This window comes from Triturus cristatus, chromosome 2_2, assembly GCF_964204655.1.
Source record: "Triturus cristatus chromosome 2_2, aTriCri1.1, whole genome shotgun sequence".
NCBI classification, from domain to species: domain Eukaryota; kingdom Metazoa; phylum Chordata; class Amphibia; order Caudata; family Salamandridae; genus Triturus; species Triturus cristatus.
In genome coordinates this window covers 59,734,090-59,749,771 of record NC_140582.1, presented here as the reverse complement: position 1 = coordinate 59,749,771, position 15,682 = coordinate 59,734,090, and the positions used below count along the sequence as shown (strand labels likewise).

The following is a 15,682-nucleotide window of genomic DNA, read 5'->3' as shown; positions in this document are numbered from 1 at the left end:
TAATGCTACCTTACGCAAAAGAACTAAACAATCTGCCTGATCAAATCAATTGGCGGAATATCTCGCTGTACTTTGGAGGATGCTAGTCAAGCCATTTAGGAGTCATAGTGTCTATAGAATATGCTTTCAACAATACTTGAGATAAAAGATCCAAAAAACATACATTTTTACTCATTGCAATTTTGTTATCAAAAATATATATAATTTATAATAGTCATCTAAATAACTTTATGTCCAATCATATCAAATTGCAAGGCATGACACAGGTCCATCAATATAAAGAGAAAAAGTAACTGAACCCACAGAGATAATGATAACCAATCCCCACTGGTACTCCAACTCATCAATCATATCATTCATACCACATTCCTTCTACGGATAAACCTTTTCACATGTAAAGACAATCCTTAAGTGGAGTTTTTTAGCACCCTGAAGAAGGTGTGACCTGGATTGTGGGTGTATACCGAAACGCGTGCCGGTGCATTATTAGACAACAAGACATTACTAGTAAACCCAATAGACAATATGCTGAATAATATGGTTGTTGAAAGAAATTGTTCACACATATGTTCAAAGTAGGTGAGGATTGAAATATCTTTATGTATTGCGAATATTTATAGGTGATCAATTTCTTGTGGTCTTATGATTGTCTTTCAATTAATTAAATAACGTGAAGCATATGTGGCCTCACAAAAAAGATCAAGAAGGGTAAATTTGGAAACTATGAAGATTTATTAGCAAATTACAAACTCAAACCATTCAAATTAGTCATAAATAAGTAATCAATACAGGAATGCACTGGTCAATTTGCTTCAAAGCAATTCCAAATTGCAAATATTAAGACAAATGGTTAAAGTTGTCATAAAGTAAATCAAAGCAGGCTCAAATTCCCATGAACCAAAGTTACTTAACTATATAAGTTAGGAAGGACGTGTAGGTTGGGGGGAAGTCAGGCAGAAGGTGTCAGCAGGTAAAGCTTCTTAAGGCAGAATCAAATGAAGATTCAGTCAGGTAAGTGAGAAGAGATTTGCCCAGAAGTCTATCCCTTTTGGGTTCGAGCAAGGAAAGCTTCAGCTATAAGGAGAGCAGAAAGGGCAATTGATCTAACTAACTTAACAATGCATACCTTAAATCGCTTCTACTATAAAATGTTACTACTCCCTCGATTCCTGTGAAGAGAACCAATTTGGATTGAACAGGTTGCAATAACAAACTCAATTTATTTTGTCCGACTGGCATTCAATGGAGTCCTCGCTGCACGATCTTCAGCTGTATATCTTGTAGTTGTATGAAACAAGTATGTCAGGACATTACCACTCGTAAGTGCGGATTCATTATTTCACTGTCCAAGGAACATACTCAGATAAACATTCACACTGAAACTAAACAAGAAATACATTTTGATTAAGGTTGACTGGTATAGTTTGGCTACTGAAATGAAGAAGATTAAAAGTACACAACAGGCAGAGCAATATGGCATGACAACTAAAAGTGAACCACTTTAAATTGAGGCCTATGTTAATTATGGTCAACTTAACTATGTTTAGATACCTGTTGCAGGTTATTGTTAATAAATGTGTGCTAAACCATTTAGAAAAAAAATTGCACCAATCCCCCCTCTGATGACTCAGAGAGTAATCATACATTACATTCATAAATCCCCTTGAGACTATACTTTATATACCAGTTGTTGACTTTTGCAGCTTATGTTTAGACGCTTCTAAATCCCTCAGCTCATCATAAATGGGACTCTACAACTCCTCAAGGTACATCTCTTATTTCTTTTGTTTTCTCCCATTCCCTTTTGTCAGCTGCTTTCCTCACTTACATTTCGGCCCATTCTTCACAGTTATTAGTTTAATTCTCCTTAGGAAAATGAATACACATATCACAGAGATTGCAATGGTTAGTAGAGGAGTTAATATAGTTCCCAAAAGTGTAACTAAGCCATCTCCCAGCTGCAGAAAGCCCTTTCCCTATTGCTTACCAGGCACCTGTCTCCTACAGCTACTTCAGGGCCTTAGAACCCTCCAAAATGTTAGTGGCAAATTTATTCATTTCACTATTCTTGTTAGGCATAGAGGTGCAGCACTGCAGGACACCTAACATACAACAGACCCCACTCTCTTTCCTCTGTATGATATCTAAAGCAAGCCTGTTTTGGAAAACCAGTGCCCTAATTGCAACAAGCTCCATCTGAATAGCAAATAAAGCTACTGTGGTATTGGTTGCAAGATGGTCACCCAAATGTAGACAATTTTCTGCTCTTCAGATCATTCGAAACTAGACCTTCATTAGAAATCATAGCACCAAAGATGTCACCAGCCACTTTTTGTAAAACACAACTTTATTGGCATTTTCCATAGAGAACGTGAAGTCAAAGCAAGGAACATTGAGACATGATAGCAATTCTGAGTGCTTGTGGGGATAATCAAGCACCACATCGTAACATGGTACAGTGAGCAAACAAAGCAACTTAGAGTCAAATATTCATCAAGTGGGGAGTTTAGTGGTTATATTCTCGCCAGTCATCTACCTAGGGGGTTGTGAATGAGCCCACTAGTCAATGGTACAGTGCAGGAAAATAGGAGCAAAAGCAAGAGACAGTAATTATACTAGGAATTAAAAAAAAGGAAAATAAAAGATGCTGAGTGACTGGGGTGTAGTTGTTGTCTATAGTAGAAGGGCAGTGGTGTGCAAGTGATACTATAGTGTGGTGGGGCACAGGTGGAGGAGTCCCGTGGATTCCCAAGGTGATCATCACAGGGCAGTGTGCAACATACATGTGTCAACGGGATCCCAGAATGGGTGGTTGGTGACACAGTCCTCCTCAGTAAAGTTGGCATTCAAGGTGGGAAGTAAGTGGCCTCCTTTAAACTGTAGTAGGCACTCGCGTAGTATCAGGTTCTATACCTGTGTGCAGTTGGGGCTGCAGAGGCCCCATCTGTACTTCCAGTTTCTTTATAGCACTCTTGCGTTCTGCCCACATGGATAATTCTCGTCTCCATCCCAGTAGGGGATGTAACGACGGGCCAGAATAAGGTCCAGGTCTGCAAACTTACAGGTGATGACTCTTGCTCGTGGTTTAGGAAACAGTCTTAACAGACAGAAAGTCAGGGTTCTATCAAGATTACATCCCATGGCAGTGTTAACAAATGTTGTCACTGAGTCCCTGGATGGGCAATCGCATACCATATTGTAAGTGACATGTGGGACAGGAAGCCCGTACATAAACCTTATATTAACTTGTTTAGAAGTTGGATATGCCCTGTGTAAAGCGGGATTGCGAGAGGTATGGAGGTGTAGTGCAGCACGTTGGCCTAGTCTTTGTCTGACAGTTCACAACCCAGGTTTGCAGTCCAGCGGGCCCGCAGGGGTGCAAGGTCGTGTTCAGTTTGGGAGAGTAGGTGAGCAATAAAGGAACGTGGTTGATCTCATCCAAACGATTGTGGTACAAATAGTCTGAAGGCAATTATCTGTGGCTTAGTTCCTTATTTCCCCCTAATGACTGTCACTACTGCACCATATGGGAGGTACTGATGAGGATGAATATTAATCTCAGATACCAGTTCCTGGAAGTCGCAAAGTTGTCAATTTGAAAACCAGTCCCAGCTTTCATCATGCCCCTGCGCTCCTAGTCGTGCAGTCCCATCCAGTCCCCTGCTTCCGGCAGGTGCAGGAGTACCTACAAGAAGAGGTTATTAGCATAATTTTGTCATGGTCTATTGTAGCGCCCGGGCCCAAGCAAATCAAAGGGTGGACATTATGGGTCCCTCTACTCCCGCTCAGGGCTCAAGTAAAGCCACCAGGGAGGTCCGTGAAGGGGTAAACTGTTGGCCCCTGGCACCCCCAGCCCAGTGCATATCATGCCACAGAGCTGCTCATCTCAATTATACAGCAAGGTAATAGAGCTCATTATCATGCACCACAAGTCCACAGGAAGGTGCCTTTTACCCAGTGCCACATGATGACATCCTGCACCTCAGATAAGTCAAGTTATTAGGCCTTCTATTTCAGTGAGAAGTGACCTGGGAAGGTGGACAGGTAAAATAGCAGAGATTTAGAGTAGTCAGGGAAATAGTATCATCTTTAATATTACAATTCTTCCCATAATGGAGAGATGAAGGGTAAGTCAAAACTGTATAGAGCTACGTATGGAGGCAAGAGTCGACCTGATATTGACCTCAATCAGCTCCATTGCAGTATGGTAAACCTGTATTCCAAGGTATCAAAATGGGATCCGTTCCCAGTGAAGGATGAACCCTACTTCGCGGGGGATCCCGTGTAAGGGGAATATTTAGTGGGAAGGCGTTCGACTTGTCCCAGTAAATTTTTGGGCCGGAGTGGAATTCAAAGTCTGTCAGTGCAGTGGCTGTTCCCTCAACGTTGGTGAGCTCACCTGAAGTGTAAAGAAGGAGGTAATCTGCGTAGAGGGAGACAAAGAGTGAGTAACCGTCCACATGTAGCCCATGATAATGGCAACCAGAGTGGAGCGTAGGTGCGAGTGGTTCCATTTCAAATGCAAATAGGAGTGGGGAGAAGGGACAGCGTTAGCGAGTGCCCTCTCAAGCGCATGTGGCGAGGAGATAACAAAACCAGTCCTCACCCGGGCAACTGGAGTTGTGTAAGGAAGGATTGTCAGCTCAGGAAATCACTACTGAGTCCCAGGATGGCCCTGGTACCATACAGGTAATCCAAGTCCAGGGAACCAAATGCCTTCTTAATGTCAACAGCTACACCAAGAGATTTCAGATGCAAGCGTGGAGCAATGTGCATGACTTGTGTTAGTTGGCAAATGTAATTCACAGTGCTTCAGGTAGGGGTGAATCCCGATTGATCTTCATGAATGAGGTCTTGTATCTGGAGAAATAGTCTATCTACTAGTATTTTACTCAGTATTTTATAGTCTACGTTTAGTATAGATAGGGGTCTGTAGAAAGTGACCAGCTCTTTCGGTCTCCCTTTCTTAAGGATGGGAATCGCAGGGCTTCATGGAGCATCAGAGGAAGAGAAATTATGTCTTTTGCTGTGTTAAACCATTTGGTCAGCACCTGGGCGTAGGTGTTGATGTAGGTTGTGTACAATTCTATGGGGATGCCATCTGCCCCCTGGATCTTACCTCGGCCTAGAGCCTTATTGGCCTACCTGACATCTTGAACCAGTATCTCCCCTCCAATTAGTATTGCTGCAGCAGCAGGGAATCTACTCCTTTCCATGTCTAGAATGTAATCAGGCATGAGCTGGGGGGAGTTCCGTCTTGCCAGGCATAGAACTGAGCGTTGTACTCAACCTCATTGAATGTAACCTTGGTATTTACTGCTCGACCATGAGATGTGTGTATATGAAGGATCTGAGAGGCTCGCTGGTCTGGGTTAGCTGTACAAGCCAGTTGTCTCCTTGCTTTGTCTACTTTGTCAAAGGTTATGGTGGTGTAAGCCCTATAGTCATAGCTTCAGAGGCATTCAATGAATGCCAGGAGGGTTTCACGTTCCATGTGCAACTGAGGGGCAGGGTGGCCGAAAAGCTGTCACTTGATCTCTTTGTGCAAGTGAGTGTGAATTCCAATGGTATTGGTTATACAGTGGCCATGAAGGACCAATTTGAATGCTTCCCACTTCACGAGCGGATAGGAGGCTGTGCCCTTGTTTTCCATGAAGTAGTCACAAATCGCATTCCCAAAGCCTGTCCGAAAAGCGGGATCATCCAAGGCTAGAGTGTTTAGTCTCCAAGTTGAGATAGGGGGCTTGGTGGGTCTACATAATCTCACGGAGTTTTAATGTAACTCTGTGGAATTCTGTGGAGTGAAATTACACAAGTTCCACCCACCCCTAATTCTTAGTTAAGTTTCCCTCAGAGGCACCTCTAACCTAAATATTGATGGTAAATCTCCACTGTTCTTCTATATAAATGGAATCAGGTTTAGTTTCAATGGACATATGCTCAACAGAAGAATTGAAGCTCACTAATAGATCAATCATGAGTTTAAGGCAATAGCCACTAAGGTTAATATCACTCTACACTTATTTGGTGAATTAGACACCATGGTTTCTCACAAGTCAGATCAAAAAGAGCACAAAAATCAAAACCAAAATGCAAATTCTATTCTTTGTCTTCTACTTGTGCAAATCAGAAAAAAGTTGATTGGTTCAGAATGGATATGTCAGTTCAGCTAGTTTCGGAAGTTATCCCTAGACCTGCATGACTTTGTTGCAAAAATGTGTCCCGTGATCTGACTCCAGAGATACTGGTAGGCCAAACTGAGGAATCAACTCCTTCAATAACAATTTTGCCACAGTGAAACGGCTGTTTCTTCTACCCAGTTATGCTTTCAGCAAAGTATAAAGATAACCACTCGGATTTAGTAGAGCCCATTACGCACGGGCATCTCGACAAAATCAAGCTGCATGCAATTGAAGGGATCATCTGATCTCCCTACCCGACTCAGGGAAGCAACTGTCCTCCTTTCCACATTTAACTGCTGACAAATAACAGATCTGTGGCACACATTCTCTGCAATGATACAGAAATGGGGATTAAAGCAGTAAGTCTCTTAGTATGGGTAAGACAATGACAATGGTTAGCCATTGGGAACACCATAGCATCCAGTAGGACATATCTCTCATCCATAGAAACCCAGATCTCATACTGATTCTTAGAACACTCTGCCCTGACCCATCTCTTCTGCCCACTCTCTAGGGCTTATTGCTGCAATCTCTTAATCTCCTCCCAAGTATCAGCAACAGTCAACAACAGGTTCATGGTAACATCGCCTTCTGATTCACAGGATTCACAGAATGTGCAAGGTTCAAGAGTTCAGTACTTTTTCATCTCATCCACATAGTGATTTCCTGTTGTCACATAATCACATCCTTTCTTGTATGCAGCCCATTTGACTATCTCTGTTTCAGCATGCCTCTCCAATGCATCAAGTAGGTCCATTACGTAATATCCGTTTTGTGTTGGGGCTCCAGAAGGAGCCATAAAACCTCTCTATGATCTCGCTGCTCGAATTTGTGGACCACACGGATCCCGTACTGGCTATCAGTGTAGATGGTGACTCTCAATTTGGCAGACACAGCAAGTTCTAGTAAGAGTGATCAATTGACGGATCAAGAGTGCAAGAGAAGTAGGCATCAAGATGCTCAGATTATCTGTGGGTATCTTTTAAAACAGGCAGAGCTAACCCTTCACATTCGGAGCAGTATAGGACAAAATCCTTTTCATAATCAGTCATTCCTGGAGCTGCGGTGCGACAGAGACATTCTCTCAGCTCGAGGAAGGCACTCATGCATTTTCTGTCTCAAGGTAGGGGATCAGACATATCTTTGTGTGTAAGCCTCTGTGGAGGCTTTGCCACTAGGGGAAAGTTGGGAATCCACTGGCCACAGTAGCGTACCATTTCCAGGAACATCCTGACTTCTCTTTGCGCCGTAGGAGGGTTCATTTTGAGACTGGTAGAGATTCTCTTTTCAAATTTTCTTCTCAATGTGATGTCCTTGATACAGAACATCCTAATGACAGTACTGCGCTTTGGTAGGGGACACTCAGCTAAATGGTTCAACAATGCAACAGTGACTTGTTTATATGCATCTTGGGTTGTCAATGCCGCAAGTAGGTCACCGATCTGCTGAAGTAGGACTGAGTTGTTTAGTAACTGCAAGGCCTCCAGATCCTTCTTTAGTATATGATTGAAAATTAAGGGGATCTCTGTGTACATCCGTGGAACCCTGAACCATTCCAGAACTTTGTTTTGGAAGCAGAATGCAAATAGGAACTACTATTCTCAAGTAAATAATAGAAAAGAATGCTTGACACAAGTCAATAACTGTGAACCGCTCAGCGTCACAGGGTATTTGGAAAAGTATCACAACAGGATTCAGTACCAATGGACAACATGTGACAACAATATTATTGACCTTTTGGAGGTCCTGCATGATTCTCCACTTCCTGTTTGGTTTCTGCAAACCCATTATAGGTGAATTGCAAGGACTCCCTAAGATCTCTTTTCAGTTGCCTTGATCTATCATAGATTCAGCTCCAGGAGTAATTCCAGCCATCGCCTCTGGCGAGAGATTGCACTGGGGCATCCAGAGATACTCTGCATTAAGATCAGACCAATATATTTTGCAGTAAAATCCAAGACTTCCTCCTTTTTGGAGTCTCTTAAGACAGGAGGTAAGTTCTCTCTTGTCAAAGCTGGTTACAATCCAGCAGCTGACTCTTGGATACTCAGTTTAAAGTCTGCGTCTTCATCATGCATCTGAAGCTGGACAGAATCTGGTGTGCAATAGATCAACATTTACGTTTGCAGAATAAATCGCTGCCCAACAGATTGACTGGACTTGAAGCACCATGGTAATAGAACCTGGTGTGAGCAGACTGGAGGTTGAGACTGTCAGTTGTACCTGACACAGCCTGCTGGATGGATGGGACCAATTGTTATTCCAATAAACTTAATCTTTTTATTCAACATTGAAGCATAGTTCCTCCTTTAAACTTGATTTTTACACTGGCAGCGAGCTGTGGAGCGAATCTCTGCGCATCAAGTAGGAAAGAACAATTTTGGTCTCAACATCTTCAAATCAATTTACAAACTTATGCCACCCTCTGCTTTTCAAAATACTTCAACCTTCATGTAAGTTATTTTTTCATATATATCACTTCTTTGGGCAACCCTGCTTATACTTCTAAAGAACTCTACACACACCTCTTTTTGGTATATGAATTGGGAGGTCCTGTGTGAGTCCAAACCTCTAGAGCATTTGCCGCACGCCTCACCACTGTGGGTTGGGAGGCTTCGGTGCCGGCTCTGTTTCCTTTAAAGCTCGTAACATCTGTCACTTAATACCTCACCCTTTTGCTTTCTGGGTTGGGAGGGTTAACAGTGATTAATATGCAGTACAAATCTCATGAGCATTCGCCGCACGACTCACCTCTGTGGGTTTGGTGGCTTCGGTGCGGGATCTGTGTCCTTTAAAGCTTGTAACTCTTGTTGCTTAATTCCTCACCCTTTTGCTTCCTGGGTTGGGAGGTTTGACTCATTGATATACCGAGGAGGTTAGAGGTTTTTCAGCGTTTGTTGCAGATGCTCAGCCCGACCTACAAGCAACGGAACGAGGCCTTCAGGAAGATTTTCAAGAAACTGCCCGACGAAGTGGAGCCTACTCACCTGGCCGGTTGTACTGGGGAGCTCGCTGGTTGTTGGCTGGCTCACTGGTGCGGACGCTTCCCCTGCCCTCATCGCTGTTGTTGCTGGTGCCTGCAGTGTGTGTCGAAGGGAGTGCTGGACTACGCCTCCCAGAAGTCCCGCCATTGTCACCGCCCCCATACAGTGTTACTTCCGCGCCTGGAGGCGCTAAATTCAGACGGCTCCCTCCGCATCGCGGGACGCGCGCGGGCGGCGCCGGGCAAAGGGCGGGCCGTCTGTGGCCGGAGGAGGCCGGAGGAGGCCGGGCCAGACCCTGTCCCTTTCGTCGTTACCGGGGCCTTGACTTCGTGGAAGGATTTCTGGGCACACATATCGGACTCCAAGACTCTTCTACCCGCCCTGCTATTCAGGTCTAACTTTATTTAGTTATATGCTTGATTTTCATTGTTTTCTTTGTTACTGTTTTAACAGTTGTCACTACTGGGGTTGAGGTGTCCATTAGAGGTATTGGTGTGGGAATTTTGGCCATCAGGCATTTCATTTCCTCACCCTGACCTAATATAGAAGAGTGGGGTAGCCCTGTACACCCCGATCATGGTTAAGCCAAAAAACACTCAGCGTAGGGTGGAGGGAGGGGTAAAGCGTACCCTTGACGCCTTCATCACACGAGCCGAGTCACTGCTAGCTCACGAGATTCAGTTGACGGAGCAGCGACTCTCACTGGATTCTCTAATAGCTGAGAAACGGTCCTCTTTGGGCAATATAGCTCTCTGCCCCAGGCCCGGTGGAAGGGCTCCTCTAACTCAAGTTAACCAAGTTCATCCAACCCAGCCTGACCCCACCGATGCATTAATGTCGGCAGAGGGCAGCTCACAGGGGGACACAGAGTTAGTTGGCTCAACCATACTGGACCTCACCACTAGAGATATGCTGATGCAAAGGCCCAGCACGGTCGATACCCAGCTGGGCATTCAAAATAACACATCGGAAGGAGCAGATTTGAGAGGGGCGTCCAGTGCTCAACTAGTAGTGACAGACACAGAATCCATACAGACCCCCATCAGGGAAGTAGTTACACGCTCTAAAAAATCCCAATCGCTGACAGGGCCTTCAGATAGAGGCGGGTTGCACTCAGTAACTCGCACTACTAAGCCTAGTCGTAAAGGGCCAACAAAGTCTAGTAAAGGAGCCAGTAAGAACCCTGAGAGCATAGTATGCCCAACCTGTCAAATTGCAAACGGGGTGGTGGGGTTGCACGAAATCATTTCAGCTATTGGGGAAAAAATGGAACAGCTTTTACTCCAACACTTAGGCCCAGTAAGGGCAGCAATTTCCAATTTGGAAGGGAAAATGAGTAGTCTAGTAGACCCGGATAGGGGACAGCCATCCGGGATTAACCCACAGAGGAGGGAGGAGGGGTCAGTAGTGGCTGATCGCGGGAAAAAGGTTGCTATTAATACTGACCCTGAGCCCAGAGACCACAGAGAAACAACATCGGAACGAGTAAATACTAGTAACAGGATCCCATGCTGTAAGGCCCAGGGTAACATGCGGACCCTTCCCGACCCTAAGGATGACTGTCGAGGACCAAAGGAGTCTGAGAATGCGCACAAGAATAATAGTAATGTCTGCGCCCAGAGCACCCCATGTCTTCAGACACTGGACTTACCCCCTGCATCCAGCCCCTACTCGGTAGTGCTAGTAGGCGTGCCTGGTCTTAATAAAGATAGTGAAGAAATGACCAGCACACTGATCAATAAGGCCTCGCACTGGCTACTTAATAACACATCTGTTAGGAGACTTCAGCACAGGCACATCCTTATGGCCAGGAGGGTGGCTTGGATCGGGAACAGTGAGAAAAAATTTGCAGGCGACTGTGTTATTGTTAATTTTAGGCACCCCGAGTTAGTAAGAGACCTGCTTGATAATCGCCATGGGGAGGGAGGAAATGGGTCCTGCATAAGGATGTTACCCATGCACTTTTTTTATAGGGATAGTGCCCTAGCGATTGGGCAGAGATGGCAGGGGCCTCGGGCAGTTAAGAAATGGAGGTAGGATGCCCCGGGCTATGAAACGAACAGATTTGCCCTTCTCTCTAGTATTTCTGCCCTGGACGAACAAGACTGGCTGATGAGAACAGGGAGCGTGGAGACTGAGATAGAACAAGACACCCACCGTAATACTGGAGATACATGTCCGCCAGGGGTACATGACTTGGAACTAGGGGCACTTGATTTGGACCTAGCAGCCGGCCCCTTATTAGGGCTGGTGAGGGAAGTGGAAGTCATGCCACCATCAGTAAATTGCTTAGAAACGCGCCCTCCCCCAAGAAAGTTGACTGGAGAGATTAGGGGCCCAGACTCAAACCACAAGGAACTGAGGATGATTTCCTGGAACATTGCAGGGCTTGTAGCAAAGATTCAAAATATAGAATGGCTACATTTTATTAAAAAATACCATGTCATCTGTCTCCAGGAAACATGGGAAACAAGCAATCATCTATGGGCCGTGCCAAGGGTGGATTAATTATGTATGTGGCACTGACGATGCAAGGGAGGTGGCAAGACCTGGGGTGGGACTCATGCTGTCTCCAGGGTGTAAGATACTCAATGAAGGGCTTAAAGCTCATTTTTATAAACTTTTATAATGCGGGACAATCTTTGTCAAATTTGGCTGAGCTGGAGGAGAGACTGGTCAGTCTACATGACACAGGGGATTCAGGTACCCAGTTAATCCTTATGGGGGATTTTAATTGCCATCAGTGCCCCTATTTGAAATGGGAAGATGGTACTTGGGACGCCTGTCCTTCTACCGAGGGATGGCATCCGGAGCATTCCAGAGAGGGGTTGGCACTGAGTACAATTTTGAGTATGTTTGCCTTAACCCACACAATGGATATGATAGAGTGTGGGATGCTCAACACAACAACTCCCTCCTTTAAGGGAAGGGGAAGCGATTCAATTATTGATTACATCTTTATATCCAACGTTTTAAAAAGCAGGGTGGGCCACTTCAAGATTGTGCCGAGTGTGTTTAGTGACCACAACCCCCTGGCATTGTCATTGGTGGACATGAACTACAGCACTAAAGTGGATAAAAAGACCACCGTGGGCAAATATAAGGCAAGGGACCAGGGGAGGAGAATTAGATGGAGCAATATTGACAGGGAAGAACTCCATAGAGTTCTCCTCGCCAATGCTGATAACCACACCTGGAGGTGCCTAGATCCCACTGTAGAGGGGATGGATTTGATCGCAGCGTTCGAGGGCACTGCCCAGCACATAGATATCCTTTTAAGGAGCAAACCAAAGCCTCAGGCAGATTTTTGCCCTAGATGGTTTGACAAGAACTGCTCAAGGGCCCATAGGGACCTGAAGATGGCACTAAAAACAGTCCCAAAGGACAGAGGAAAGATCGCTGCCTGTAGGACTCGGTACAAAAAGGCTACCAAGTTGCGGAAAACTTCCTTACAACTTGAGGCTTGGGACTCATTGAGAGAGGCCGCAGAGCATCGTGACATGAGTAGTTTCTGGAGGGTAATAAATGCCCCGTGCTTCCAACCCTCAAATAAACCCCAAGTGGTGTCTCACATCTTGCCAGAGGCATGGGCGGCGCACTTCACAAGTCTATATAATCGAGGTGAACCTGAGGAGCCGCCAACCCTAGTCACAGGACTTTCTACCTGCGACTGGACACTCATCACGTTAGCTGAGGTCAAATTGGGAATAGATGGCCTGGAAATGAGAAAGGCGCCAGGGCCTGATGGGATACCCCCCGATTTATTTAAAAGTCAGGCAGATCTCTGGGCCCCCATACTGACTAGGGTGTTTAATACAGCCATTGAAGTAGGCATGCCCAGATCTTGGTCCACGGCCGTTATCGTGCCAATATTCAAAAAGGGTAATAGAAATGAATCACATTGTTATCGCCCAATATCCCTTATAGATGTCACGGCGAAAGTCTTGGGGAGAGTCATTTTAAACCGCTTAATGGTCTGGGCTGAGGAAAACAATATTATCACGGATGTCCAGTATGGGTTCCGAAATGGCCGTTCCACAACCGATCAATGCCTTAACCTTTATCACCTGGTGTCAAAGTACACCGTGACCAGGGAAGGTACAGTTTACCTGGCATTTATGGATCTCTCAACAGCATTCGACTGTGTTAATAGAAGAAAGCTGTGGGAAATCTTGGGAGCCATGGGCGTGGACCCAGGAATGATCCATGTTTTACGGATGCTCCATCAAAACACCACGGCACGGGTCAGATTTACTGACGAGGGGGACGTCACGGAGGACTTTCTTTGTCGTGGTGGGGTGAGACAAGGATGTATCCTCGCGCCTTTTCTGTTTACGCTTTACATCAACGGGCTCGATAAGGCACTTGGAGCCTTGGAGGAAGACTGTCCCTGCATTGGGAGGAGACGCATACCCGTCCTCCTATATGCAGATGACGCGGTCCTCTTGGCGCGCACAGGAAGGAGTCTGCAGGCCCTTATTAGTGGATTTGTCAGCTTCATGGCAGACCTAGATTTAGTACCAAACCTTTCAAAGTCATACATTATGGAAGTGGGTAAAATGCCTTCTAAGAATTGTAGTTTCACTATAGGAGCACACAAACTTGAGAAGGTAAAAAAAATTTATTATTTGGGGATCCTATTCGATAAGGATCTCAACTTTAAATCCCTTGTAAGACACAAATGTAGCCAACACCCTAGTGCGGTGGGGTCAATCATGAATTACGCGAGCAGACTTGGCCGCTGGTCACCTAATGAAATAGCGCATTTATATAGCGCGGTTTGTTGCGCCAAGACTCTGTATGGGAGTGAGGTGTGGGGTTTTACAGACGGAGAAAAAATCCAACTGAGGGAAAATACGTTTTTAAGGAGACTCCTGCAAGTGCCTCAATGTACCCTCTCCTTTATAGTCCATGAGGAGCTGGGTATTTCCTATCTTAGTGAGAGGGCTTGCCTTAAACCTATTATTTGTTGGATTAAAATCTGGACAAACCCAGAGGCAAGTCTAAGTAGACAAATTTTGGAGGACTGCATGAGGGGGGACAAGGGGTTGCAAATACCCTGGCTCAAACACGTAAGGGACGTATTAAATAGATTGGGCCCCGCTAACCTTTTTAACAACCCCTCTACATTAGTCAATAGAGACAAGGGTGTCATAAAGGTAGATTTTTTACGGTATTCAGCCAGGGTTAGAGAGGACAGAGAAGGGCAGAAAAGCACAGTAAGACAATACCAGCTCACAAAATCATGTTTGGGCATGGAATTTTACCTGTCCAACATACACAATAGACAGGACAGATTCCTGATGACTAGATTCAGGTTAAATCTTTTACACCATATCCTGTCAGTCCCAGCTGGTTTTGTAAGTGACGTAGGTACAAAAGGGTGTTGCGGCTGCGATCTAAGATCTCCGCAAGATACCCTCCACTTCGTCTTAATCTGCCCCTTTTATGCATACCCAAGGTCCCGGTTTCTAAAAACTATTCTAAGACGTTCCAAAATCAGACAGGCTAAAGTGGCTCTTTTATTTCTTAAACTTTCCGCCGACCCCTTTGTTCTATTCAGCACCGTACACTTTCTGCTATTGGCTGTCAAAGTAAGAAACACTAGAGGAGAGGACTAACTGTGTGGGTTGCACCCAAGTTTGCAGGACTTAAAAGTCTGCATCCAGTCTCAGTTTGTACTAACTAGCGCGAGAAAGCTGTATATAGTTGATTACAGTATGTGACTGTCTCGTTTTAATTTGTATGTATTTCGGGGTTTTTAGCATTATTGATTTTATGTGTATTGTGTATAACGATTCAAATTTTTAATGGAAGTAGAATTGTTTTATGATGTGTATCTTTTATGGATATTTTTAATACCCGAATAAAGATTATTTGAATTTGAATTTCAATTTGACTGTGATTAATAGTTGCATAAGGAAATCTGAAGCTGCTCTGTACGCTGTGGAGAAGTCTTTGTCTAGTTCCATTACTTTGAACTTGATCTTGCGAAACTATACTCTCCTTTGAATTTTAAATTATTAGAGAGTTTGGCGGCTTGTTTAAATTACTGTATTGAGTTTTGGCGTGTTACTATATGTTGCGCCTGTGATTTCTTTTTTTTTCATTGATACGGAGTGGATTTCCCTGCATGCGTCTTTGTTTTCGTTCAAACGGGACGCACAAGACTTTTGTTTGTATTTAAATACATCTGGAAACTCACCTGCGGGGCTCGCTCTGTGGATTCTCCACGCTCACCATTGTCGGTTTCTGACGCCTTGTCTTGGCGTGATAATCACATTCGCATGATGCAGCAACAAGGTTCCTATGGTGACGACTCTGACTCCTGGCTTCTTGTGCTTTCATCATTACTCTTACGTTGCGCATTTGACGTTGCGTGTGTAACGTGACAGACATTTGGTTCATCCGGAAATTGGCTCATCTGGAAGTTGTTCTCGTCGGAACTTGATACAGTTGTTTGCACTTCATTTTCGAGCGCTAATGTCTTGAGTGCGCAACTCTTCAAGTACAATT

General features: G+C 44.7%; 1 protein-coding gene across 12 annotated transcripts in view; it reads right to left on the bottom strand.

Annotated features, from left to right (window-relative positions):
- Positions 1–15,682, bottom strand: part of LOC146861836 (endogenous retrovirus group PABLB member 1 Env polyprotein-like) — a 406,860-nt gene that overhangs the window by 367,484 nt on the left and 23,694 nt on the right. For 2 of the 12 annotated variants that reach the window (XR_014978060.1, XR_014978058.1), the window contains one exon: positions 868–1,382. The exons of the other annotated variants lie outside the window; for them this stretch is intronic. The gene's annotated coding sequence lies outside the window, so the exon portion shown is untranslated. Of the gene's footprint in view, positions 1–867; positions 1,383–15,682 lie in introns of those variants that run through there. 12 annotated transcript variants of the gene reach the window in all.